General features: G+C 31.9%; 1 protein-coding gene across 4 annotated transcripts in view; it reads left to right on the forward strand.

Moving 5' to 3' along the window:
• The window catches only part of LOC111677206 (calcineurin-binding protein cabin-1-like), a 637,283-nt gene that overhangs the window by 56,858 nt on the left and 552,511 nt on the right, over positions 1-27,914 (forward strand). The window lies entirely within an intron of this gene.

Here is a 27,914-nt window from a genome sequence, read left to right on the forward strand (position 1 = left end):
GTATATGCATGTTGAGAGGCAGAGAGAAAGGATTTATCTATCGAGTTCCTTATGTGAATATCGATTATCCTTTCCAATGTTTTCAGCATAAATGATGCCAGACATATTGGTCTGTAATCTTTTGCCCTTGGGAATAAAAATCACATTGCACTTGGTCCATTGAATAGGAATGTATGACCAAGAAAGGCTAGTCAAATCACTAATTGGGATACAACCAGGAAAGTGAGTATTAAGGAGAAGCTCTAAAGTCTCCTGACTACCTGAAGTCCAGCTCCCATCCATTTTCTGAATATAGCTAGGAACAGAGGGGGACTTTGACAAAATTTTACGGAGATGACTGGTTTCGGAAGAGCTTTCAATATTGCTACAGAAACCCCTCCACGAGTTCCGTTTCGCATTCCGAATCAAATTTTTTTAATTTATTAACGTTTGCCTTATAAAGGGACCAGTTACCTGATCTCTTAGCCTCGTTAAAGAACCGGCGGCGTGTCCTTCTTATGCTCGCTATGTCAGGACTCCACCACGGGGTTTGTCCTTTTTTAGTCCACTGGATAGTTTGCAAGCTCTCTTCGTGGCAACGCTCAGAGAAATAGCAATCCAATTTGCAGCCAAATCAATATCCCTTCTTCTCTACCGTCGGAGCAGAGGGAAGAATAGTACTCAGAGAAGCTTTGTGCCTCTCCCAATTTGTTTTCCTTCTATTTAGAAAGGGTTTTGAAACTTTGACCTGGGCCACTATGTCGAAGTCCAGGTAGCGGTGATCAGAGAAGGAGCAGTCATTGGAGACATTCCACTCTTTGATCAGTTCTATGTAGTTTGTACTAATAGCTGTAATATCTAGAACTTCCTTTTTGTTTGTCACAGCAAAAATAGGTTCTGAACCTCTGTTAACGACTGACATATTAAATTCTAATATAAAGTCAAGTAAACATTCACCTCTACTGCTGATGTCTGAACTGCCCCAGACACTGTGATGAGCATTTGCATCTGCGCCGATTATGGCACGAACGTGATGCCTATAAGCTTCGCGCATTAATTCTCTGACCAGGTCGTTTAGCGGTTGGTCGCCATGGTCATGCGCCATATAGCAGCTAAGGAGCCAGATGGTGGAGTTTCCGGTCTCAAGTGCCGCCTCTACCGTATCCTCATCGCTGTAATCAGATAGGATGAAGATATCTAAGTGGTTTTTGGCCAGAATACAGGCTCTAATATTTTTAATATTACCTGCAGGATTTGAATACAGAAGTTTGTAACCTCTGAGAGATAGTCCAAGGATTTTGCCGTGGTGGGTCCACGGTTCTTGGACCAAGATGAGCTCCTCAACTCTCTCAGCCATCCGGAGGAGCAAAACAGCTGATGCTGCCTTGGAGTGGTGAAGGTTAATCTGGGTTACCTTCACCATCTCCAAGATCAGGATCGTACTCGACAGGATCGGAATCCTGCGAACTGTCTCCATCCTCCGCTAACTTCAGATTGCCAAGAAGATCTCCCATTATACCTGTGGTAAACTGGGAGTCTTCTTGGTACTCAGAACCAGCGGGATCGTCGGCCTTGTCGTTTACCTCCTTGGGCGGAGCCCTTGATGACGATGGTTTGCGCCTGTTTTTGACGTTTAGTCGGCTGGTCGTTCGACATAAAAGAAAGGGTCTCCTCCTCAGATCGTTGCCGTTTAAGCGCCTCGGCAGCAGGTCTAACCACCCCAGCTGGAGGATTTGAGCCCTTTAGCCTAGCCAGGAGGCTTTTCGCCCAATCGAGGGACGATTTCTCGTCTCTCGTTAAAGCATCGTTGGGTTTGGCGCCATGACGCTCAACGATGCGCTCGCCGGCCCGCCGATGAACAAAATCCCTTCTGGAAGGTGTTTTGTGCCTGGGGGAAGAATCTAGGGATACATTGGAAGAGCCCGACAACGAGTTCGACGACTTTTCCAATGTAGGGGAGGTGCAGCAGAGGAATCCGACATCAGGGTCGACGATTCCACATTCGCACAGGGCACTTGGGAGACCTTGTTGTTACCCGAAGACAGGGATTGCGGCTGCAGAGGTACTCGCCACGACAAGCAGAGGTACCTCACCGCTGAGACCTTTACCCACACCCGAAGGCTTAGTGGGCGGTTTTGGTTTACAAGCAGCCAGCTTGGGCCGCCTACTTGCGGTTGTTGTTCTTGCTCCAGAGGCTCGCGGAGTAGTCAAGCCTGGTGCTACCACCTGACTAGTCCGGACGCCAGTCGCTTTCGATTCACCACAGACCGGTGTCGCCGCTGTGGGAATAGGGTCTCCGGCTATTATCAAGCCCCAGACCGGATACGAGGAGCATTTGCGAGGCAAGTAGATGTTGACACTCACAATCATCTTCCTTGAAGGGTAGGACCAACCATTTGAGGTTTTATTTGACGCATTAAAAACTACTCTTAACTTAGTAGTTTTTCGATCCAATTTGATTACAGGTTGGTTCGGCAAATAACAAGAGGAAATAGAAGACGAGGACTCATGTGATTCAAAACTAAATATTCTCTTATTACATCGTCATACATTTTCTTTATCTCAGGTTTTATCAACAATGAAGCTTCTGTCCTCAAAAATTGCGCCCTAGCATTTTGTTTTGAAGAACCTAACAATATCTTTTCCGGAAAATCAGATTTAAAAGGAAGTGTGACAATATATCGTCCATCAGGTCCTCTACGAGTTATGGCCTTGTAATTTTCTTCACACATTCGATCAAGGGGGAACATAATTTTTCTTTTCGGCGTTTCTACCAGCTCCCAAAAACGAAGTAAGCTACTTTTTAAATTGTCCTCTTCCGAAAAGTCAAGTGTTAAATACCTGTACAGAAGAGGATGGCACTGGACCGGTGATAATCCATCCGAAAATTGTGTTCTGAGCCAATAGCGATCCTAAAATATGCGTACGAATTTCTCCTAACATAATTTGTGGATATAAATCGGCACCTAAGAACAGATCAACCGGCATTTGAAAAACTGAGAATCAGCTAGTCGAAGATATGGTAAATCTCTACAAAATTTATCTGATAAGACAAAAGATGGTAAGGTACCAGAAATATTCCGTATAACAAGAGAATTAGTTCGCAAAATAATCGAAGTGTCAAAGGGAGAGGCTATTTCGATCGAGCAAAGTTTGGTAGAAGTAGCAGTAACAGTCTGGTTAACACCAGAAACTTGGGCATTTGTCAAATGCGCCGTAATCTTTAATTGATTCTGCAGACGTTCTGAAATAAACGATGTTTCAGAACCAGGGTCAATAAGGGCACGAGCCGGGTATGTCATACCTGCTATGGTGAAGTATATTCACCATAGCAGTCTCTAAAAAAACAGTCCGATTATCAGACACGTGAAACACTTGTCGATTATAAGGACCTGCATTATTGTTGTTTGAAGTAGGTGCTGAAGATTCCACAGACCTAGAGTTAGTGGGTGGCGAAACCGCAAATGAACTCGTGCCTGTATTGGAACTAGCAGTCGCTTCATTCGATGATGAAGAATTTCTATGGAGCAAGGTATTATGTCTTTTCTTGCATATTGAACAGCTATGAGCACTCGTACAGATTTCGGAATATCTTTCCGAAACTGAAAGATTTTTGAATCGCTTGCAATCGCGCAGAAAATGGCTCTGATGCTTACATAGAACGCAAATATGAGAATTGCATGTCGGTTAGGCATGATGAGTCTTCACCTTTTGTGTTGTAGACTTCTTTGTCTGAAGCGTTTCCCGAATATGACGAAGACATTCTAAAGTTTGGATCCTTTCCGTAAGAAAAGCATTCATCTCTTTCCAGCGTGATAAAGCGAATTTATTCTTAATGCTCTGTTCCCATAAGGTCACAGTGCAATCAAGAATACGCTGCACGCATAAAAAGACAAGAATGGGATCCCAATTTTCTGTCGGAACTTCATACTCCGACAACGCTTTCAAACAACTATTAATACCTCCTTGTAAATCTTTGAGGCGTGTGAAAGACTTTTTCCAAGACTGGAAGACTAAAAGACGCTTTTAATTTGTTATTAACCAACATACGCGGATTCTCATATGCTGCCTTTAATTCTTGTCAAGCCATTTTAAACCCTTTATCCGAAAGCGGACATCGTGATAAAATTTTCTTTGCGTCGCCTCTACTCTTACGTAACAAGTGACATAACCTTTCAATGTCAGTAAGACGTGAGCTATTTATGTATAAGGCCGTAAACAAATCCAAATTCAAACAATTCTACGTCGCAGGGTGGTAAAGTCATATTATGTTGACCATCGCAAGTTTTGGATTCTTTACTGGTGTATCAGTTGATTTATTAGCGGGAGAGAACTGAAGTTTTTTCTTATCTAGGCTACATGCACTTTCATCAAAAGCATCAAATGTTGCTTGAAATTTCGCAGCAGACACCTCAATCTCACCAGGTTCAGTGTCCTCAGAAGTTGTCAAGAAATCTAAACATAAGTCGACTGAGCCGCATCCCACAATTTGTTAAAATTCTCTTTATAGTAATCAATTTTGAGTCCGTCAAGTGTGTCTTCACGAGCTCTATACTGCGCCTCAAAACTAATAACTGAATCCGAAGCTCTAATAAAGCGATCAAGTGGTGTAATAGACATGGTTTGCCTTTCTTCTATTCAATAGAAAGTTTAAAACACAAAATTTAATTTATTATTGACTAAAAGTTGAAACTTTTATAAAAAAATCACAATTTTTTTGATGATATCAAAAAAATATTTAATAAATTTGAATTGTGTCAATTAAATTTAGTGAAAATTAAACGAAAATAAATTTTGTCAAATTCAATTGAACAATATGATAGTCAAACTGAAGAATGAAGAAGAAACATGTAAATACGTAAGCTTATGTATTTACTTAAAGCACAACAAAACACAATTCTATTACACCAAATTGTTTTTTATTCAATAAGCCCCAATAAATTTTATAATTTAATTTATTTTTTCCGTTCACGACGCGAAAAATGTTATTTTAGTTATAAATGAGCAAATTTTTAAAATAATTTATTTTCTTTTCCATAATTTTGTCCGTCCACGTAAACAATCGCGCAGTTGATAATTTACGTAGTAATAAATGAGATTAAAACAAGTTTCAAATTAAATTGGGGTTGGCAAAGCGATCAACTACAAAAAACACAAGTAATTTTTTTTTGTATATGTGTATGTGTGTGTGTTTATTTACACTTTTATTTAAATAAAGAAAATAAAAATTGCACACTTTTATTTTATAAAATATTTACTGCACTTTTCAAAATCAAGTACGTACCTTATTATTTGTTTTGCTATTCCAAAAATTAAATTTCCCCGATGATGTTTGGCAAAATGTCCAAATAAATATGGCGATGAAAAAAAAAAGAAAACAAAAGAATACCAATTAATTTGTGGTGTACTTGTAAGCGGCAAATTAAATCCGTCTCGATTGGACCAAAATGTTTATGCGTGAAATTAAACGAAAAGTGTTTTTAAAATTTTGTTTAAACAAAAATATTTCTTTATTAAATCTTGTCTTGTGTTTGTGGATGATTTTTACGAAACGTATATGCTAGAGATTAGGAAAAATAATATCATTTATTTTTGGCAGAAAGTGGCGAACAATATTTATGCCGATACCGTTAGTGGTTTTACTCGTTAGAATTTAGAAAAATATCCCCACCCAAGGGTGTAAAAAAAAGGATGTGTACTAAATCCTAACAAGTATCAAATAATCTAAAAAAACGTCAATACACGTACAAAATTAAACGAAGTTAAACAAAAGGTATTTTCAGACTACAATACTAATTATTAATACTTGTCAATAAATCATGTAGTACAATACAATTTCGTAGTCTAAATACAATTTAATTGATTATAACAAAAAATACTTCTGATTCTTATGACATACCGACCGTATTTTTAAGTTTTTGAAAAATTTCTGATTTTTCATATGTACCAAAGTTGTTTATATTTAAAGAAACGTAAGAAACAATTTACAGCTGAAAAAATATACAAAAAAAAAAAAAATAATAATAAATTAATGCTAAATGAAAGTATAAGTGAACTGGATATAGAAAATATAAAATCAAATTAAAAAAAAATAATTATTATGAATAAATAGGATTGAATTGTTTATGTTCACCCTTATCGCCAATCATTAACTGCATTTATCATTTTTAAATTTATTAAAGCAAAAAACCCGTTAAAATGAAAATCTGTTCGGTTAATTTAAATTTTGTAATGAATTTGTATATTTACATGAATGAACTTTTTTACACTTTTTAATGTCAAAAACGCAGTTTTTTCGAACGGCTTATCGATTTTCGTATAAGCATCATTGTCAGCTAGAGGTTGATGTATAATGTCTCCAATTTAAATAAGATGTGGCCTTAGATATGCTTCATCGATTTTTGTTTTGAAAGAAACCCTTCGTATTCAGGCCTTGATTACATTTTTTTGAAGCAAACCAATTCTTTCCATATAAAGACTGATTACTGATAAAATTCAGAATTTAAAATTTGTTTATAATGTGAAAATTCGCTAAAGTAAAAAATGAAAAATTCTCATTTTTTTTGTATTCGCTCTAACTTCTTTGTATGCTAATATTTTATCTAGGCTTTATGATTCCAACATGTAAAATTTAAAAGTATTTCGATTACGTGATATTTATTGTATATTGAAGTTACGCTGTTAGGGTGCTTCGCGAAAAAGGCGTTTTTTTAAAACTTTCACGATTGTTTTTCCAATATTTAAGCTTCTCCCGCAGTGATACCTCATTCTTTACTTATAAATGGCACAACAATTAAATATGGACTATAGTCATTCAACAGGTGTACACAGTTTATATTAGCAAAATTGACTTTCTAAGTTGTAAGCCGCCCTCATAATATTAAAAAGTTTTAAAAAAAAACTACTTGGTTCCAATGACATTTTTGAGAAATTTCAACTTTGAGTAATTATTTATTTAACATGGAACTACCCTCGATCGCAAAATTTTATTCTTTCAAATCTTGTGAATAAAACTCGTCACTCCTATACACCCGGGATTTTTCTGGATTCGTAAATCCCCAGTGCCAGGATTTTCGAAATAAATTCCGGAATTTTTTCTCGATTAGGATATCCAGAGATTTGCTTTAAAAAAATGTTTTTATTTTCTCTTTTAAGCCATAATTTTCATAAATTTGCAAATTACGATCTTATTTTATTTCTGAATTATGTAAAACAAAATTCAGCTCAGCTAGTCTTATACATATTTGAAAGTTTTATTTTTAAAGTGAAATGATTCGATGCTCATAGTAGATATAAATCGATTTGTTCATTTCGTTTTTAACCCAAAAGTTTATATTCTGTGTCTGTAAATGAAATCGCGAGTTAGATGACATATTCTGTTAAACTGCAAATTTGGACAAAAAAATGAGATAAGAAGACCTAATAGGACCTCCTCCGAAAAAAATAGTATAAACACATTACAATATTTTGATGGTGGGTATTTCATTTTTGTACAGTCGAATACAAATTTTATTTATCAAGATTTTGCATTTCAAACTTTCTACAAATCTTCAATAAAATTTGGTACAGATCATTTAGTTCACTTAGCCCCCATATATACTTGTATCTCGACAAAAAGCTGCAAAACCAAGTTCCATACTAGACTCATTTGAGCCTAGTCCCTATAAAATCTCCCTATAAAAGTTGACTTTAATATCCACAATTCTATTCAAAATAAATGGATGAAGTATGTATATCTGAGGCAAGGTATAATTCAAATTAAATGTTTTATTATGAAAAGCAATTCAATAAAACAAACACCTCTAAAATCTTAAGATACCAGGTTTGCGTACATTAATTTACTTATAAGTAAGCCAGTTCAATCTCAATCGACATATTATATATATATATATATATATATATATATATATATATATTATATATATATATATATATATATAAATATATATATATATATATTATATAATATATATATATATATATATATATTATATATATATATATATATATATATTATATATAAATATATATATTATAATATATATATATATATATATATAAGGGGACTTTTTGGTACTTTTTCGTTTTTCAAAAGGTACTTTTTGCATATATATATATATATATATATATATATATTATATATATATATATATATAATATATTATATATATATATATATATATATTATATATATATTATATAATATATATATATACATGTTTCTAGGTTCAATATTGTAGAAATTGCAAAAAGTACCTTTTGAAAAACGAAAAAGTCCCCTTTTATGGGTCCTCACTTAATCCGGGCCATACATACTTAATTACATGTTTCTAGGTTCAATATTGTAGAAATTGCAAAAAGTACATTTTGAAAAACGAAAAAGTACCAAAAACTCCCCTTGTTTGGGTCCTCACTTAATCCGGGCCATGCATACTTAATTTCATGTTTCTAGGTTCAATATTATAGAAATTTCAAAAAATACCTTTTGAAGAACGAAAAAGTACCAGAAAGTCCCCTTTTATAGGTTCTCACTTAATCCAGGCTCTACATACTTAATTTCATATTTCTAGCCAATGACAACGTAACGTTACGTGATGTTCTTCCTTTGCTTTGTGTTTATTAACAAGCAATTACAATAACAAAACAATTTACCGTTTGATGCTCCATTTTGTTTTTGTTGTTTTATTATTTCTGCATAAGCATGCACGAAAAATCTAAATTTTTGATGAAATTTTCAGAGGTGGTCTCGGATTTTTACTCATATCTTCGTTATTTATGGACCGATTGGACTGATTTTAAATAGCGTTCTATTCGACCGTATTTCCAATAGAATTATTGAAAATTTGGATCTCGCAAATATCTGGGGTCTTCTGAAAACTGATTTCAACATACACACAGACAGACAGACAGACGGACATGGCTAAATCGACTCCGTTATCTGTAAGGATCCAGAATATATATACTTTATAGGGTCGGAAAATTATATTATAGAAATTACAAACGGAATGACAAACTTATATATACCCTTCTCACGAATGTGAAGGGTATAAAAACCACCACCGAAAAACTATTTTTTATTTTCAACTACTAATACCCGGTGTGCTTCGCTACCTCTATCGAAATTAAATACCTACATATTAATCAAAAAAAATATTTATACTAAATTATAAAATTTACTAAATTATACAACTTTTATTAAAGGTTTATTATAATTTCTCTTGATGACAATATATTTCATTTAAATTGTAAAATAATACATTAATGATATATTTACTTTTGACTTGTTAAAATTTAATATATACCTTTAGTCTAAAAGAATAATTCTTATTCTAATGCCTTGGGATATACAATATTTTTTTTACATTTGATATCTTACATTTTTTTGAGATATAAATATTTTTTTATTGCAAGTTCGCCAATTTCTATCTAAGAAAAGTTTGAGTTATCTAACAGCTTTTAAGATATACGAAATTTTGTATTTTATTCATATATGTGGTGCCAAGCCCCCCACTGAAATCCCGCCCGTTATTTTCTAAATTTTCACATGATCAAAGTTATTCATGTAAAATTTGAAGATTCTAGCTCTAATAGTTTCTTAGATATACATTTTTTTCTTTTAAATTCATGTGGGGGCTTTAAGTTCCCCAAATGAAAGACCGCCCTTTTTCCTCCAAAATGTTCAGATAAATATTAAAGTAATTTAAACAACATTTGATCAATCAAGTTCTATATTTTCCTAGATCAACAATATTTTGTACTTTATTCAGAGATGTCAAGTCCCTACTAAAAGTTATATATTCTAACAGTTTCTGAGATATACGGATGTTTCTATTTTATTCGTATGGGCGCCCCAAGCCACCTCGGATGAAAAATTCGTTTATCTTGAGATAATGTAACAGATAGAGTCCTAAAATTTTGTTGGAGCCACTTTAGTTTCAATATGATTATTTGGATAAAATGTGGGAGGACTAGCGTTAGATGCGTGGCACCTTCCATATAAATTAAATACAAAAATTCGTTTATATTGGAAACTATTACAGTTAGAATCTTATACAATTAAATTCTTAAAATTTTGCACGAAGAGAGCAAACTTTTCATCTGAGGGGGCTTGGGGCGCTCATACGAATAAAATAGAAACATTCGTATATCTGAGAAACTGTTAGAGATAGAATCATTAAATTTCATTTGACATTCATCAGATATACGAATTTTTCTATTTTATTCGTATGGGTATGGATGAAAGTTTGCTCTTTTTTCTTAAAAATGTTTAGATGAATTTTAAATTAACAGTGAGTCAATACATATAATACATAATATACAAAATCAGTTTTTTTAATATATACATGCAGTCGTATTAAATATCTTTTTATTATTCAACTAGATTTTTATACCGTCTTTACGGGGTTTTAAGTGATCATAACATTATACATACGTAAATATTCATTCATTAAAAATTCTTAAGGTCTATTATGAATAAATTTCTTATAATTTTTGGTAAACAATATTAAATGGAATATATTTTAGTTGTATTTAATCGGTGTTTTTGCTCAAAAGTACTAATTTTAACCGCTTTTATAATATTTTAATTTAGTGCCTTTAGGATATACAGAAATACACTCCCTTTTTTTAAAAAAGGGCGGACTAGCGTTACGAGGCGTGGCACCTTTACATGCATGGTAATAAAATTATTTCAAATTTTTCTATGTATTACGTTTGATTCAACAGTGGATAGACGTGTTTTAAATCGTTCTCACGAGAAAATAACATTGTGAATATAAATTCTTATTTAAAATATAAAAAAGATAAGTAACTGCGAATGGACGCTTATTAAATACATACATACTTATATATATATTTTTAATATTAAAATACATTTAAAACAAATACTTTTTGTTAATGCAATTACTAACAATAACAATTTATAAAAAAACAAAAACAAGTATGAATGTATAATCGGGCGTAGCCGACCATATGATACCCTACAGTCAGTATGTATTAAGAAATGGGGATTATTTAAAAAAATAAAGCATTTGATTTGTTTTTTAACTTTAGTTTTATCTCTTTATCTTTTTTTTTTTTTGCAAAAAAAGAGATTTTTTACAAGAGGGCTCAAACTAACTCCCCTACCTCATAAATGTTGGTAAGGGGTATTTTTGTATGTTACGAACATCAGCACCCAACATACCTTCACCACTGAAGAGGTGTAGGGTATAAAAATAATGTATTATTGTGCATGAGTTTTTCTAACTCTCCAACAAGTTAAAGGAGGCTCAGTAGCAATGGAAAAAATATACATACTTTGTTATGAGCTCTCCATACAACAACAACACAAAAGAAAAAATGAATAACCAAACAACAACAAACGAGAGATCTCCTCTCTTAAAAAAAATATATAAAAAACAAACAACTGATGCAATGGCTGATGAAAACAGTAATGCTAATGCGAATAATATCACAAATAGTATCAATAGCAATGAAAAAGTACCACCCATGTCTTTAAAAGACCACAAGCCACCTCCCCTCTATTTGCGCGAACTTACCACAAATCTATTGGTTAATAAATTGTCCCAACTTGTAGGCAAATAAACTTCCACGTAGTCTCTCTACGCAAAGAAAACATTCAGAAACAAAAAATACAGACTTATTTAGAAAAGTCTTTCTCGGGGGAGTTTTCCCGTTTTTCCTACCGAGCGCGTAACCGGGTGGCGGATAGGGGGTGGTGATGGACCATCTGTCCTGATTGTCCACCACCTGGGAATATTATATGTTACGATTTTTACCATCATTTGCTTATATGTTTATCTAATACACGAACCAAATGTTTATGAGGAGTAAACAATTTGTACTCATATGGTATACCTCCCTTATTTGTTGCATGCGATATTTTATCAATTATTAAATTACTGCAGTTTTACTATTTGCTCTTTTCTTTAAGATGCATTTTATTGTCTGTCCTTCTTTCACATATATTATCTCTTTAAATTATAAAAAAACTGGAATTTTTTATTACGCAATTTTTTAAAAGTATATCGAAAGATTTTATACTGTTTCTAACTTGATTTCATTACTTGAGAAGAAGTGGTATTATAAAGACATAATTATCAGTGAAAAATTTCCAAACATTTTAAATAAGTGAAATTTTATATTTATACCATTATAAATGTGACCAATAACCACATGGTATTACGTAATCTAAATTTCGAAGACAAAACCTGAATATTACATAACTTCATCATCATCACCACCAATAATGAGCTAATTAATTCTTCTAAATTATTAACTATTTCCTTATAAAGCTTCAAAAATTATTTAAGAATTTATATTATTTAACATAAATTCTTCCCATTTTTTTTCAAATATCAGTTAAAAATTTAAATCCTGAATATTAAAATGTACTAAATTAAATTAAATTTTTCTAACTACTTACATATACTTACAACTAGAACTAGCTTAAACTAACTAGAATATGCTTAAAATTTAAATTAAAACATGCAAAAACTAATTAAAAATTGTTATAAAATTTAAATTATAATAAGCCTAAATTAACTAAAATTTCTCTAAACATAAAATTGAAACTATTTTATACTAATTGCTACTGAAAATTTATCTAAAAATCTTATTAAAAATTATCCGAAAATTTAAGTTAAATATTATCTAAAAATCTAAATCTAAAATTTTTAATTATTCTAAACAAATTTTTCCAATGAGTATAAATTTAAATATTATATCTATTTTAACACTCTAGATTGAATTAAACTATAGATTTCAATTATTTGCAACTTATCAAATTTGTTTACGAAAAATGAAATGAATATTGTAAATTTTTTCCTATATTTAATATTATTTGTAATTATTATATATAATTAATATACATATTTTTTTCTATTTACTAACGTTTTTTCCTTGAGTGTAAATTACTATGATTTTTTTATTAATTAGCTCGTCATAATTTTTTTTTTTAACAATGCAAAGATATACACCAACAACGTCACTGTTTGAATGCTGGGCCCAACACGTCATGCAAGTGGATTTTTGGATGCAATTAATTTTGTAAGTCTCTTTATATTTTTACGCTCAATTATTTTTTCTTTTACTTATTATTACTCTTAATTTTTATAATCAATAAGTCGGTCCGTTTTCATATTGTTCCAATGATAAAATATTAACACTTTTTCATTTTCTTTTTGTTCTTAAATGATCAGAATTGCTCTTCTTTTCTCCTTGTTATTCTTACTGTTTTTTTATATATTTTTTTGCATTTTCTTCTTTTTTTTAATAAATATATATAAAAGTGTAGTGTAAAAAAACATGTATTTCTAAGTTCTTATTAATATGGGAAGGATAGCCAACCATAATGGGAAAGGTATTATGATATAAATCATGTAATTAGGGACAGATAAACATATTAAGTAGGGTAAACAGTCTGTCAAGGTGTTTTTGGGAGGGAAATCAATACCCTACACGGTGTAACATCTAGTCGTCTTATGGTTTGTTAAACATCTGCATATAGTATTTTCTTATAAATCTCAATTGACTTCTTTTACACAGTCCAGGGTATTTTGTAGGCATATGGAAGTGTTATATGTTATGCGTTGTGAATAACCGGGTTAAGAACCAAACATACCCAATGTAGAGCTAGCTGGACATCTTTTTCATGCCCTTAACCAGAGATAATTATATATTTTTTCACTTTGTCAAATTTTATTACTAAATAATAGACGGCGCATAACATATATGGCGCCCAACGAAAAGGCCTCTTCGTGGACTATTTAATTATTCGAATAAAAATTTATATTCGTTATTCATTCGAATAATCAAATAACTTTTAAAATTTAGTCGACTACTCGAGTAAGAAATATTGTATGTTTTTATTCGAATAGTTTTTAACGTGAATAATTTTTAACACGAATAATTGATAACCCTAGTATAGGAGTTGCCGATCGTGGCTTTAAAAGCAAGTTCGAAGTAGTTAACCTGACGAACGCTAAAACATTCGACGCAACAGGGCCAACATTGAACAGTGTCCGAGGTTTGTATTATAGTTCGAATTCTAAGTAGACAAATTGTACGGGCACATATATACAAAATGTATCAGTCAGTGAGAGGTCAGTGAGCCGTTGTGAGACTTTTGCGAAACAATATTTAAATATCCCGGGAATGATTGGAAAATTCTTAGCAATATCGTCCAGAAATCGTTACTATATAAGGTTTTTGATTTTTAACAACAAACATTTTTCATGAAAAGAAGTGCACAAAAGACCGTCTAGGTGTATTTCTTAGGATATCCTATCAACATATTCTAACCTGGAGCATATCTTTGCTTTTCCTAATCGCAATAAGTGGATAAAAACGTGTAATCAATATACCTATTTTTTAAATTTTAGTTTTTTAACTGATTGTTAACAGATTTGCGCAATGTATTATATTAACGAATTTCAATGTTTGTTACACACAGCTCACAATCGCTAACAAAACATTTTATAATACAAAACACATCGAACATCGAACACCGAATATTCGTTTTATTCTTTGTTTCATGCTACTTAATACAACTAGATAGAGCTGAAATTTGCATAATATCAAAAAACTTTTTAAATAATTTTTATTAATCCTAGCATTATTTGGTATGCTAATTCCAAATATGGAAATAAAAAGGCGTATCAATTACTCATTTTCCACATTTTCATTATTTTGTCATTTCCCAGCAAAATCTTTACATACCCTGTAGGTAGGCAAGTAATATTGGAGAAAGTGTAAGTAGCTACTTTTTGGGTGAATAACTACTTATTTTTGTTCGACGATGAAAAGAAAATATAAATATGCTTACCGGATTTTACAGTTATTTTTCATGTTTGCTATTCTATTCTTTTACTTAATGCCCTATTAAAAATAGTTTTATCATTCTATCTGTGTTCAATTCTATCAATGTTTAGTACACACCGCTCACAATCGCTAACAAAACATTTTATAATACATAACACATCGAACACCGAATATTCGTTTTATTCTTTGTTTCATTCTACTTAAACAACTAGATAGAGCTGAAATTTCCATAATATCAAATAACTTTTTAATAAATTTTTACTGATTCTAGCATTATTTGGTATGCTAATTCCAAATATGGAAATAAAAAGCCGTATCAATTATTTATTTTCCACATTTTCATTATTTTATCATTTCCCAGCAAAATCTTTACATACCCCGACGAAAATACGAAACAAAACGATAGTCGCGACTTTGAGGTTACAATCAAACTTAAATATTATTTACTATAGGAAATGACTTATGGTCTAAAATTTAACATTTTATGTTGAACTTGAAAAATTATAAAATGTGAAAAATGTATGCAAGATATAACAAAATTTTATTTAGAAAATAATTGAAAACGTTTGTATCTATGTATGTTTTATGTATATTATGGGAAAAATGTATGCATGAAATAACCAAATTTTAATTAGAAAATTTTTGAATTGAATTATTGAATGTATGTATATTAAATTAATGTTTAATTTTTATGTGGAGTATTAAAATGGATGCAAAAACTACAAACAATATTTGTATTGATTTTAATAGGTAATATAATTAGAAAAAAATTATTTTCTAAATAAAATTTGCTTATATATTGCATACATTTTTCACATTTTATAATTTTTCAAGTCCAACATGAAATGTTAAATTTTAGACCATAAGTCATTTCCTATAGTAAATAATATTTAAGTTTGATAGTGAAAATATTGTAACCTCATAGTCGCGACTATCGTTTTGTTTCGTCGGCATATATATGCTCTGCTTGCGTACATTTCATGTTCGTATATTACTGCTTGCATGGCTTCAATATTGTTGACTTTGAATAATTTGTGTAGGAAAATATTTTAATATTATATGCAAGCCATATGAAATATATGTATATGGGTAGCGTGTTGCGAGTTTAGTTAAAAATTTACATTATATAAAAATAATATGATAAAGTTCATATCATTGAGAATTAAACATAAATGTTTGAAGTGTTGAGAAAAATAAAAAAAATTAAAATTAGAAAACTATGTTGGAAAATATTTGCCACCAATTGTTTTTAATATATATTCCCCGTTTAGTTAAAAATTTGCGTTATTGAAAAAATATGTTCAGAATTTGTTCAATTAAGAATAAAACAGAGGTTAAAGCGTTGAGAAAATATAGAATAACGATATTAGACCAATCTGTTAAAAAATATTTGCCATCAATTATCTTTAACATAACATGCCCGTTTAGTGAAAAATTAAAATTAAAAAAATATTATCTGAATTTTTTTTAAAGATTTCAATTACTAATAAAAAAAATTGTTTAAAGTGCTGGGGAAAATATATAAACCAGAAATTGGGCACATTTTTACAATAAATTTATTTTGCTATAAGTTGCCCATTTAACTTTCTTATTTAAATATTATTTTTTGATTCCAATTTTTATAGGGTCTTATATAAAACAAAATAGTTAGAAGTGTTGAGAAACATATAATAAATGTAGATTATACCAATTTTTTGGGAAATATTTGCCATTAATTAATTTTAACATAACCTACCCGTTTAATTACAAATGGGCTATTTTTAAAGATTATGTTTGCTTAAAAAATTAAAATTTTAAAACAGACTTCCAATTTGTCACAAGAGGGTTAAAAACAAGAAAATTTATGTAAACCTATCACAAATTAATATATAATTCATTTTCAATGTAAAAAAAGAAATATTTTTATAGTTTTGGCCAAACAAGATGATAAGCCAGACCAGACCTATGTGCAGTGGTTAGCTGATGTAATTAAACACACTATGGTATACATATATCTCGTTAATGTGCCCTGAACAGGAGTTGGGTACGACAACTTCAAAAGCTGGAAAACTTGAATTTTTTTTAATGAACGCGAATCGATTCATCTCGTTTTAGGGTTAACTCTAAAAAGCTTTGATAATACAGTCAACGAGTTAGCTCAAGTTTTTGAGATATTGCGATTTTTGTACAGATATTGTTTATGGAACTTTTTGGAAGTTTTTATTTAATTTTGCAGAATTGGATTAAATTACAAGGCTTTTTATACCCTTCACCTTCGTGATAATTCGTGAGTTTGTAATTTCTATAATATAATTTTCCGACCCTATAAAGAGCCTTATAGATAGAGCCATGTCCGTCTGTCTGCCTGTTGAAATTAGTTTTTAAAGGACCCAGATATCGGCTAGATCTGAATCTTTAATAATTTTGTTAGACATGCTGAGAAGATCGCTATTTAAAATCAGCAAACTCGGTCTATAAATATCAGAGATATAAGCAAAAATCCGAGACAACCTTTGAAAATTTCATCAAAAGAAGACATATTTTTTATGCTTTGTTAAATAAGCAACAACACTGTGAATTGGAAAAAGATGTACATGCGTGTGTAGATGTATTTAGTTTTGTTCAGCTGTGTATTTTGTTTTGTATGTTTGGATGCTGTTGGCTTCATTGAGTTATCTATTTTGTTTTTGGTGAATTCTGTTGGTATATTTGGATGTAGGTTGGTTTTATGTTTGTATGTTTGTATGTTTAGATGTCTGTTGGTTTAATTGCCTTGTGTATTTTGTTTTTTATTTAATTTAGCGTTCTTGTTCATTTTGTTTTGCTTTTGGTGTAATAATAATGTATCGGGAAAAAATTTATAAAACTAAGATGTTTAAAATACACTATGGTGAAGTGTATATAAGATTCGGCACAGCCGAATATAGCATTCCTACTTGCTTTATGATAGAAAACTACATAAAATTATATTTCTAAAGAGTATAATGATAATGAGAGTTATAGCAGTATAAGGGAGAATCCATGTGAAAGCGAACAGTAGTCGGATTTGACATCTCCGATGTTAATAAAATTTATGGTTTGAAATTGTTCTTCAAATTAATGACTTTTTAATCGGAATCAGTTCCAAATATCGCGCTTTAAAAATTTAAAAATATGTTAAAATTGTCTAAAAGTATATACACATAATTACTCATAACTTTGAAATTCCTTAAAGTACAGATTTCATTTTAATGCTAAAGATATTGTCTTTAATATTGCGTGAAAACATCCAAGGTATCTTGTAATAACTCTCAGCATAATTATACTCTAATAATAGATAATTTTATATAGATTTGCAAGTAGTTAAATAACTCTGTAAATATTGGCCCTGTTCTGAGAAATTAAGTAAAAATACCAAAAAAATGTTTTTAATAACGTTTTTACAAAAACCACAATATCTCGAAAACTAGAGCTAACCGAAAATTTTATAACAATTTTTGAAATAGGTAGGAATCAGCTATTTTTATTTAAAAGGCATTTTCAGTTCTGTCTAGTGTAATTGATCATATATAAAATTAATGTGTATTTGTTAAAATATTTGTATGTGTGTTTGAACGTTATAGACTACTAGACATCTGAACCGATTTTATTAAATTTCATCGTATTTCTGTATGGGTTATTTGAAATTTCAAGTGAGTGAGGAGCCAACCCCATATTAAGAAATTATAAAAACCGTATATTAGAGATAATATAACAATAAAGTCCTCAAATTTTGTTGAAACCAATTAAGATATTGATACTATTACTGATTATTTAGGAAAAAGTAGGTGGATTAGCATTAGGGGGCGTGGCACCCCCATTTAAATTAAATACAAAAATTCGTTTATCTTGAAAACTATTACATATAGAATTGTAAACTTCTAATAAATATCTTTTGCATCCATTTAAAAATTTTTTACTCCGTCATATAGAAGTCCGATAAATAGAAGAACTTTGACATTCATCTGAACATTTAGAGTATAACGGCTTTCAATTGGGGACTTGGCACCTACCATATGTATTAAATACAAATTTATTTTATCTGGAAAACTAATTTTTCAAAACTTTCACAAATTTCTTTAATATTCATCTGAACATTTTAAAAGAAAAAGAGCAGACTTTCATCTAAGGAGCTTAAAGCCCCCGCATGAATTAAATAGAAAAACTCGTAAACTGAGAAACTATTAAATCTTAAAGTTTTACTATATGAACTTTCACAGAAAAAGAGACGCAAAAAATGTTATTATATGGGGAGAAAATACTAAAAAACAAAAATAATTGGCTAATTCCACTTCTTATTATTAAATTTTATAACAAGTAAAATGATACATTTTATATATAAATCATATTCAAAGAAATGTTTATTTCTTCAGAAAGATACTATTTTTATTATTATGCATTCCTGAAATTTTTTTTGGTGTGTACGAGTTTTTTTTATCAAGTTATTCTCCAGTTTGCAAATTATTTTTGTTTTAATTTTACAATCAAAAAATCAATTTTTAATTGTTCTTAATTTTGTGTATTGTTAAATTTAAAAAATATATTCAAAATTGTGAATAAAATATATATAATGAAAATGACATCTTGAGGGCAAGATGCCTTCAGCAATATATAATGAAAATGACATCTTGCCTTCAGACTACGTCACAGAATCAATTTTAAACTAATTTTGATAATATGTTTTTGTGTAATAAGTTAGGTGTAACTGCGGAGTAATGTAACATATTGTAAATCTGGAAAACTATTGTTGTTAGAATCTTCAAAATCGTAAATGGGTTTTTTATTTATGCTGCGTTTAGGGTAGCAATATATACTCTGTGTAGCTTGTTTTCTGAAAAACTTTTAAATAATATATAATTGAAGATAATAGGAAATATACATCTGAATGTTAACACATCCTGTTGAAACAATAGTGAAATATTATTTTGTTTTCGTTCGGTGAACACGAACTGGAAGATTTTTTTAAAAGGGTCTGTAATTAGCAATTGGGTAAATTATCAACTAATTCCGAATCCCAGAGAGTAATACATTTCTAATAACAAACCATCATTCCTTGTGTAAGACCAAGAAATATTCATCTGAGACCCAACAAAGTATATATATTCTGGGACCTTATCAAATTCTGAGTCGATTTAGCTATGTCCGTCTGTCTGTGAAAAACACGCTCACGATAAAACGAAGCAATATAATTTAACCAAATTCACCCAAAATGTTCTTAGTTTTCCTAAGTTGTTTGGTATTGAAAATGAGCAAAATCGGTTCATATCGGGAAAAGTTATGAATCAAAATTTGGAACAACCTCGAAAAAATAGCGCATTTTTTACACATTCTGATGTAATTTTCTCAAAAACTATGCAAGATAATTCCACGAAAATCACCATACGTTCGTTTATACACAAGTTCTGGATCTATGCGGAAAATCGCCAGAATCGATCCCGGAAAATTTGTTTTTTTGTTAATAAGTTCCGCCGTAATGTTGATATCTTCACAAAATTTTACAAATTAAAATCTTATGTTAATAGAATTCATTCAAAGCAAAAATTTGTTGGATGGGTCCATAATTGGTTATAGCTCCCATACAAGGGCCCCTCTCGAAAATCACTTAAACTAGCATAACTTATTATTAAATTAAGATATCCATATAAAATTTGGTACAAGTATTGCTCTTATATATACAGAAATATTACTATGAAAGTTCTTTTGAATCGGTCCATAATTGGTCATAGCTCCTACATCACTTAAACGCACATAACTTATTACTAAATTAAGGTATCCATATAAAATTTGGTACCAGTATTGCCTTTTTATACGGAAATATTACTATTAAAACTTTTATTGGATCGGTCCTTAATTGGTCATTGCTCCCATACAAGGTTGAATAACCATATACGGACACCACTATATGATAAAAGACCAAAAATAAGAAGACCCGTGTCTTCCAGTTTTGCCCAATGTCATGCAATTTTTTAGTTATTGGCCCCCAAAGATTTGGGGTCTCGGTGTCATTTTTGAAAAAAGTGATAACTTTCTCAGGCTCGTATCTTGCAAACCGATCGGAATTTTGATTTACTCTCTGAGGGAATGTTGTTGCTCTTATCACAAAAAAAATATAAAGTCAAAAAATTATCTTAATGATCAGAATCGCAAAAAATTTTTTTTAATGTTTTTTCCTTGTTCAGGCTTATAATTAGGAAACCGTTTTAAATTTAATAAAACAGTTATCTACAAAAATGTACCTAAGATCTCAATTAACAACTTTCTAGAACATATGAACTTCTTAGGAATGATAGGTAAGTCGTAAAAGTGAAAAGTTTCCAGAAAATTTATTAATTTCATTTGGTTTTTCTTTACTTTAACATAAGGGTGTCCTGTGGGACACTTTTTAGGAGCAATACATCTATAACGATGCGTTTCAATGAACTAAATACGGGAAAAATAAAAAACAATTAGTGTAGAACAAAATTATATATGTATTTTGAAAATCCTAAAATCTTAAATCACATGCATACATGCAAATTACAAAATATCGGTAAGCGCTATAAAAATATAAAGAAAATGGCGTTTGTAACGTTTAATAAATCATGGAATTGTAATAGATTTAAATCTTGGGATTTTTCTATTTAAGACATGAGAAAACTCATTAGATAAATTAGAAATGTATTAATATAAAAGTGGTGGTGGAGGGTATTTAAGATTATTTGGTTTTTAAACGATTTATTGACAATGTTATATGATTGTGGTTAAAATTATGATTGTAGTCTTTATATTATCTTTATTGTAACAATTTTAAAATATCTTATTATGACTGATTCATCATCGCACAGCCCAAACGGCTGAACCTAGAATCATGAAATTTTGACAGTAGATGTGTTTTTGGTTATGTAGATCCACTAAGGAGGGATTTTTGGAAATTTGCACATTTACGGGTAAAAAAGAGAAAAACGGGAAAAACACGTTTTCTTAATATCTTACACAATATTAGTGATACAAGAAAAATTTTAAATGCACCTGTATCTACTCTTAAAATCAGCAGATGGATGTCTGGTACTTTTTTGAAATTCGTACCTTTAAGGGGTAAAAATGTATAACAAAGGTGATTTTGGTACCTTTTTTTGGCCCTTTATAACTTTGAACTAATTAACATAATCAAATGTTTCTAAATATTTTGGATACACCTCTCAAAATTATGTGACACCTGTTTCGTACTTTTTTAAAATTCAGTCGTTTTTGGGTGTAAAAAGGAGAAAACTGTATTTATTGTACTTTTTTAGCACATTAAGAAAACTTTTTCGGTTTATTGAATTATTACTATTAAATTACGGACTAACTCCGTAATATTTATTGTAATAAAATGTTTGCTATTTCACTGGGGGAAAATGTACCAACAAGAAAAAAAACGGCAAATTTAATTTAATTTTACTTAAGAAATATATGGAAAATATGGAAAATAAAAATATAAAGATAAAAGTTACGGTGCAGGGCCTTAATAACCCAGTACCGGCGGCAAGTGTTGATCTACTCGCGAGTCACGTGTCGACGTCATCCTGCAATCGTGAGCAAAATACGGAGGTGGGTACCTAGACTTTCTGGACCTTGGCCAGAGGAGGAAGTTGAAAAATATGCTTCAGGACATTATAGTCAGTCAATCCCGCGACACTCCAAAGGAAAAATCGGACTTTTCACAAGATCTGAGGCAAAAAGAATCAGGTCTCCCGAGGAGTTGACAACTGAGAATAAACCTAAGAAGAAAAAGAGCTTCCAGTCTTCTAATATACAGTCGAAGCCAAGCCATACTTCACTCAAAGGAACCTTAAGTCAGAATCCTGAGAGTAAGGATGACAACGCCAAGCCAGATATTCCGAAGACGAACACGTCGGCGAAATCAACCTCGAAAGTAAGGGTATCTCAAAAAAAGCCCCGAGAAACGAGGAAGGAGAATCTATACGGAGGAAAAGGAAAAGTGCCGCCATCTTACGCCAAAGTTGCCAGAAGTAGGCACCGGAACGATCTCTGCTATGCAGTTTACGATGCCGGTAATCCGACAGGCAAAATTCCAATAGACCAACAGAGTAAAATAGAAGACCTGGTCAACAATAAGATAGTGGACCATACAATCGCTTCAAAGGGCAAACAACCAATGGAGAGCGAGAGCTGCGAGTTCAGCATGGGAATGATGTTGATGAGGTTGGTATCTCACCAATGTGTTAGCACCCTAAAAAACTTGGTGAAAAGTATCCTTCCTCTCTGGGACGGCGCCAGGCTTTGACTGGCAAAGAAGAGCGAGCTTCCGGTGCTCTTAAAGTCCACTGTCTACATAAAAGGATGGGGCAGTAAACTGGCTAATGAACGTATACTGGAAATTCTTGGAGGTCAAAATGCTGAGCTGGCCGTGGAAAAATGGGATGTCTTTAACAGAAAGGAGAACCTGAGAAAACTTTATTTGTAATAGGTATCGACCAGAAATTCATGGCTAGTCTTGCAAAGAATAAAGGTAGGACTTAATATGCCTCTAAAGCTGTCATATTCAAAATAGGGAAGGTGCCGGTTAGAAAGGCTGTTACAACTAGCCTCGAAAAGGACACTAAAAAACCTAAGACCACAGCATCAGTATCCACTACTATTAACGTTGAGGAGTCAACTCCTCAACCATTAAATCGTCAGAAGAAAGAAGGCGCCGATTAAAAGGGCTGTCAAAACCGGTCCCGACAAGGACACTTAAACACCTAATACAGTACCCAAAGCACCATTAGCAAGTACTGGCAATGATGAGGAGGAAATCACTCACCCGCCAGAAGACAGAACAGCAGCGCTCTCCAAAATTGGGAATGTGTCTGCTATTCCTATACCTGATAAGGACACCGCAGAGCCATCAACAGTACCCACTGCATTAATATCCACTTCAGGTTACTCGGAGGAGTCAAATCCAAAGAGCGAGGAGGTGACCACAAACTCGCTGAAAGACAGTTTAATGGATGACCATGATTGAGGTTATCCAAATAAACCTCCATCGGAGCGAGACAGATACCAACGCTCTGATGGCTAAAATTAACACAGGTAAAATACATATAGCTTGATCCAGGAACCTTGGACTATTCGGAACAAGGTTTCTGGATTAAATCACGTAAATTTCCAACTTTTCTATGCTGATACAGGGTCTCGCCCGAGAATATTTATCTTATGTAACAAGAACTTATGTTTTCTCCCCTCAACAGGATTATCAACATCGGACGCAACGGTGCTGAAGCAAGGTCGTGGCAACATATTCCTTGCATCAGTTTACCTGCCTTTCGATTCTCCGACACTTCCACCAACGTCGGATCTGATGAAACTGGTTGAAGAGGTACAAAGGAAAAATAAGAAAATTGTAATAGGTTGTGATGCCAACTCGCACCATGTAGCATGGGGAAGTACAAACACCAATCGCAGGTGACAAGCCCTTATTGATTACCTTAATTCTAAAAGCTTGATAACATTGAACTCAGGTAATAAAGCTACCTTTGTCAACAGAATCAGAGAAGAAGTATTAGATATAACTATATGTTCAGAAGAGCATATAAACGAAATTCAGGATTGGAGAGTTTCAGACGAGCACTCCTTTTCTGATCATCGGTACATAAGATTCAAAATACTAAGGCCACCACCAAAGCCGATAAAGTTTCGGAATAAGTCTAAAACTAATTGCCAATGTTCGGGACCTTACTAAAGAACAGTTTAGGTCAGGACACTTTTCGAAAAGTTCACAAGTGCCCTGGTTGAATAGTTCGAGAACAGGAAAACCCTGGGTAACTGGGGAGATCCGGAATCTTAGGAAGACTCTTGGCAAACTATATAACCGTAAAAAGACCGCAGACTGGGATGAGTATCATAATAAACTTGGTAAATATAAGAAAATCGCTCGAAAAGCCAAGCGAGACTCTTGGAAACTTTTCTGTGAAGATAAAAAAAAAAATTATCCAAAACTCATGTCCAACCGGAATCTATGATCCTGCCCTGATGAGAGCAAGACGAGAAATCTCCTAAAAAGAGCAAGTCTGAGGTTAGTATGATGGTACGTATTCTGAGTGGATACACAGGATTACGTGCACATCTATACAAAATTAGACGTGCGGATTCAGACGAATGTAGAGCATGTGGAGAGGACAGTAAAACTCTGGAGCACTTTCTTTGCAACTGTCTGGCATTCGTCGAAGTTAATCCAAGTATCTTGGAAGTAATGTTATTTCGGATATAACATTCTTAACCAACACTGATTTGAAGATTCTTAGGAATTACGTTCAGGAAACTAAGTTTCTGAACATGCAAAAATAATACATTTAGTGAACAATTTTTTTCATGAATTGGAGAGCACAACAGTCCCGATAGTGGCCTAGGTGTATTTCTTCGGATTTAATGTAGTATACATCCTCCTATCAACCTAACCTAATTTTATTCAAACTCATTGGGGCAATTTTTACTGACTTAAAATAAGCTGTTGGTATTTTATTATTATTGTTATTATTATTATTATTATTATTATTATTATTATTATTTTGGAATTCGAGTACTATATAGGACCAAATTAAAGTAAATTGTTTGATACGTTTTGAAAGCACTATTTTTCAGGAACAAATGAATGCATATTTGAATCGTTTGAGTTTTATCTGTGATATATAGATTTAAATACGGAACATTTTGTAAACTTAATTCTCGAAAAATAATAATTTGACTGAATAATAATTTGTAAGTAAGGACTATTTGGTACTTTTCTATTCTTTATTCTGGAACACATACAGTTATTAAATGTGAATTTATTGAGAGAGATTTTTGTACTTTTTCGTTTTTCCGTTGGTTCCTTTAAATATTTTTACGATATTGAACATAGATATTGAAAATAAATTTTAAAATGTAGGGACCTTAGTGAATAAGAATATACTGAATGGGACTTTTGGCACTTTTTCATTCATCAAATTATATTTTTTGAATTGTATATAATATTGAACACAGAAACATAAAATTTTTGATTAAATGATAATCTATTAGAGGTATTATTTTAGTACTTTTCTTCAATATTACTTTCGAAATTTTCTATAATGTGGAAGCTAAATGAATGAAACTAAAAAAATACAAGCTTTATACTGAATACGAATATCATATTCGCGTGATATTGTATAAAAGTGTATTTTATTTAAATTAGGATAGTTAACACAATTCGCAAATTTCAATTTGCCATTTAAATATAATTTCATAAAAATATTAGTACTTTTAAGCCTCTTATGAACATTAATCATTTTCTAAAGCGAAGCTTATGTAAACCGATTTTTTCCATTTTAAATGCCAATCGAACTGCAACAATAGTTTAGGTCCTATCGTTCTTTTAAGAGACTGACAGTCTGACCTAGAAAATTTCAATGTTACAAATTAGACCAAAGATTTATAGTCGAATCCAGATAATTCAAATTAAATGTTTCACTTTTCTTAGCTTTTCAATCACTTTCTGGTTAACAGTTTTTCAAATCAGCCGATAAAACGAACAGTTAAAAAGGCGTTCTCTACCTATGTATATCGAAAATTTATAGTACAGCTAGGATGTATGACAACTTCTGTAAAAAATTGTTAGCATTTTTAAAACTTTTTGATGATGGAAAAATATGATAAATAAACATTTTATAAAAGACTCTTCGCAAACAATTTAACCTAGCACGGCGTAAAAAGACCCCAGTATACTGGGATGAGTATCGTAGTAAACTTGGTGAATACAAGAAAGTTTTTCTTAAAGCCAAACGAGACTCCTGACACTTTTCTGTGAACAGGTAGGCAGCGTAAATGACGTATCGAAGATAAAAAATTCCTATCCAAAACTTATGTCCAACCGGAATCTATGTTCGATGACATGGGCAGGAGGCTGGAGGATATGGAGGAGACACTGAAACTCATAATGGACTCCCAATTCCCACGCGGTATATCGAACAACATAGATGAATTGATATTGGACTAAGGGGAGGCTAACACGGAAATTGTAATTACATCTAAAATGGTTAAAGGGCCAATCAAGAGCTTCGCTCCCTATAAAGGTGCAGGGTCGTATGGCATTTTCTCATCACTCTTACAGATGCAACTTGGAACCGATACTGAACTTTGCTTCATTGGTAAGAAGATACTAGTGACAGACAAAGTTAAGTTATAGGTGTAATCCTCTACCGGAAATTAAAGTGGAGTCACCACATAGAGGATAGAATCAACAAGGCACATCGGTGCTGGACGTTATGTAGGAGAACTATAGGCATGAAAAGGGGTCTTAATCCTACTATGTCAAATTGGCTTTATGAATGTGTAATCAGACCTGCTTTAGACAAAAAGTGCAATATCAAACCACTACAGGGAGTTCAGCGTACATGCTGCTTGGGTATAAGTGGTGCCATGTGTTCCACCAAGGCTCCGAAAACTAGATATTCCATCCATTGAAACATATTTGAAATATGAGGCGAAGGACTCATTACTTTATGCGAACTGGTCAAAATCGGTTATAGTACTCGTCATCAATGTATACTGGACACACTGGAAAGTTATACACAATCATCGGACTTGCCTGATCGTATACCAGACGCAGAATATGTCGGGCGATATCAGGAGATAGGACTAAATCTAAGACCATATTGGAACATGTGGAGAGACATGTGGAGAGACAGTGAAACTCTGGAGCACTTTCTTTGACCCTGCCAAGCATTCGTCGAAGTTAGATCCAAGTGTCTTGGAAGTGATGTTATTCCGAAAATAACATTCCTTACTAACACTAATTGGAAGATTTTTAGGAATTACGTTCAGGAAACTATCAACATAACCTAACCTATCAAAATCAGTTGTAACAAATTACAACTCAATTGTTTAGATTAAATTTCATTATGCATTGATTTTCGAACAAATTTTCAATGTTTTTGTCATTTACGAAAAACACAATTTGATAAACTTTTTTATTGATAAAAAAAATAAAATTTTCTAAATGAGGCTTTATATTGGTCAAATATGGGCTGATTCTCGGTAAATTTTGGAAAAACCTTAATTTCGTTGGTCTGTGTAATTGATGTCACATTAAGGAATAAGTGGTTTTAAAACAAATTTTGTATATCTTTGTTTTTTTT

This window comes from Lucilia cuprina, chromosome 2, assembly GCF_022045245.1.
Source record: "Lucilia cuprina isolate Lc7/37 chromosome 2, ASM2204524v1, whole genome shotgun sequence".
NCBI lineage: Eukaryota > Metazoa > Arthropoda > Insecta > Diptera > Calliphoridae > Lucilia > Lucilia cuprina.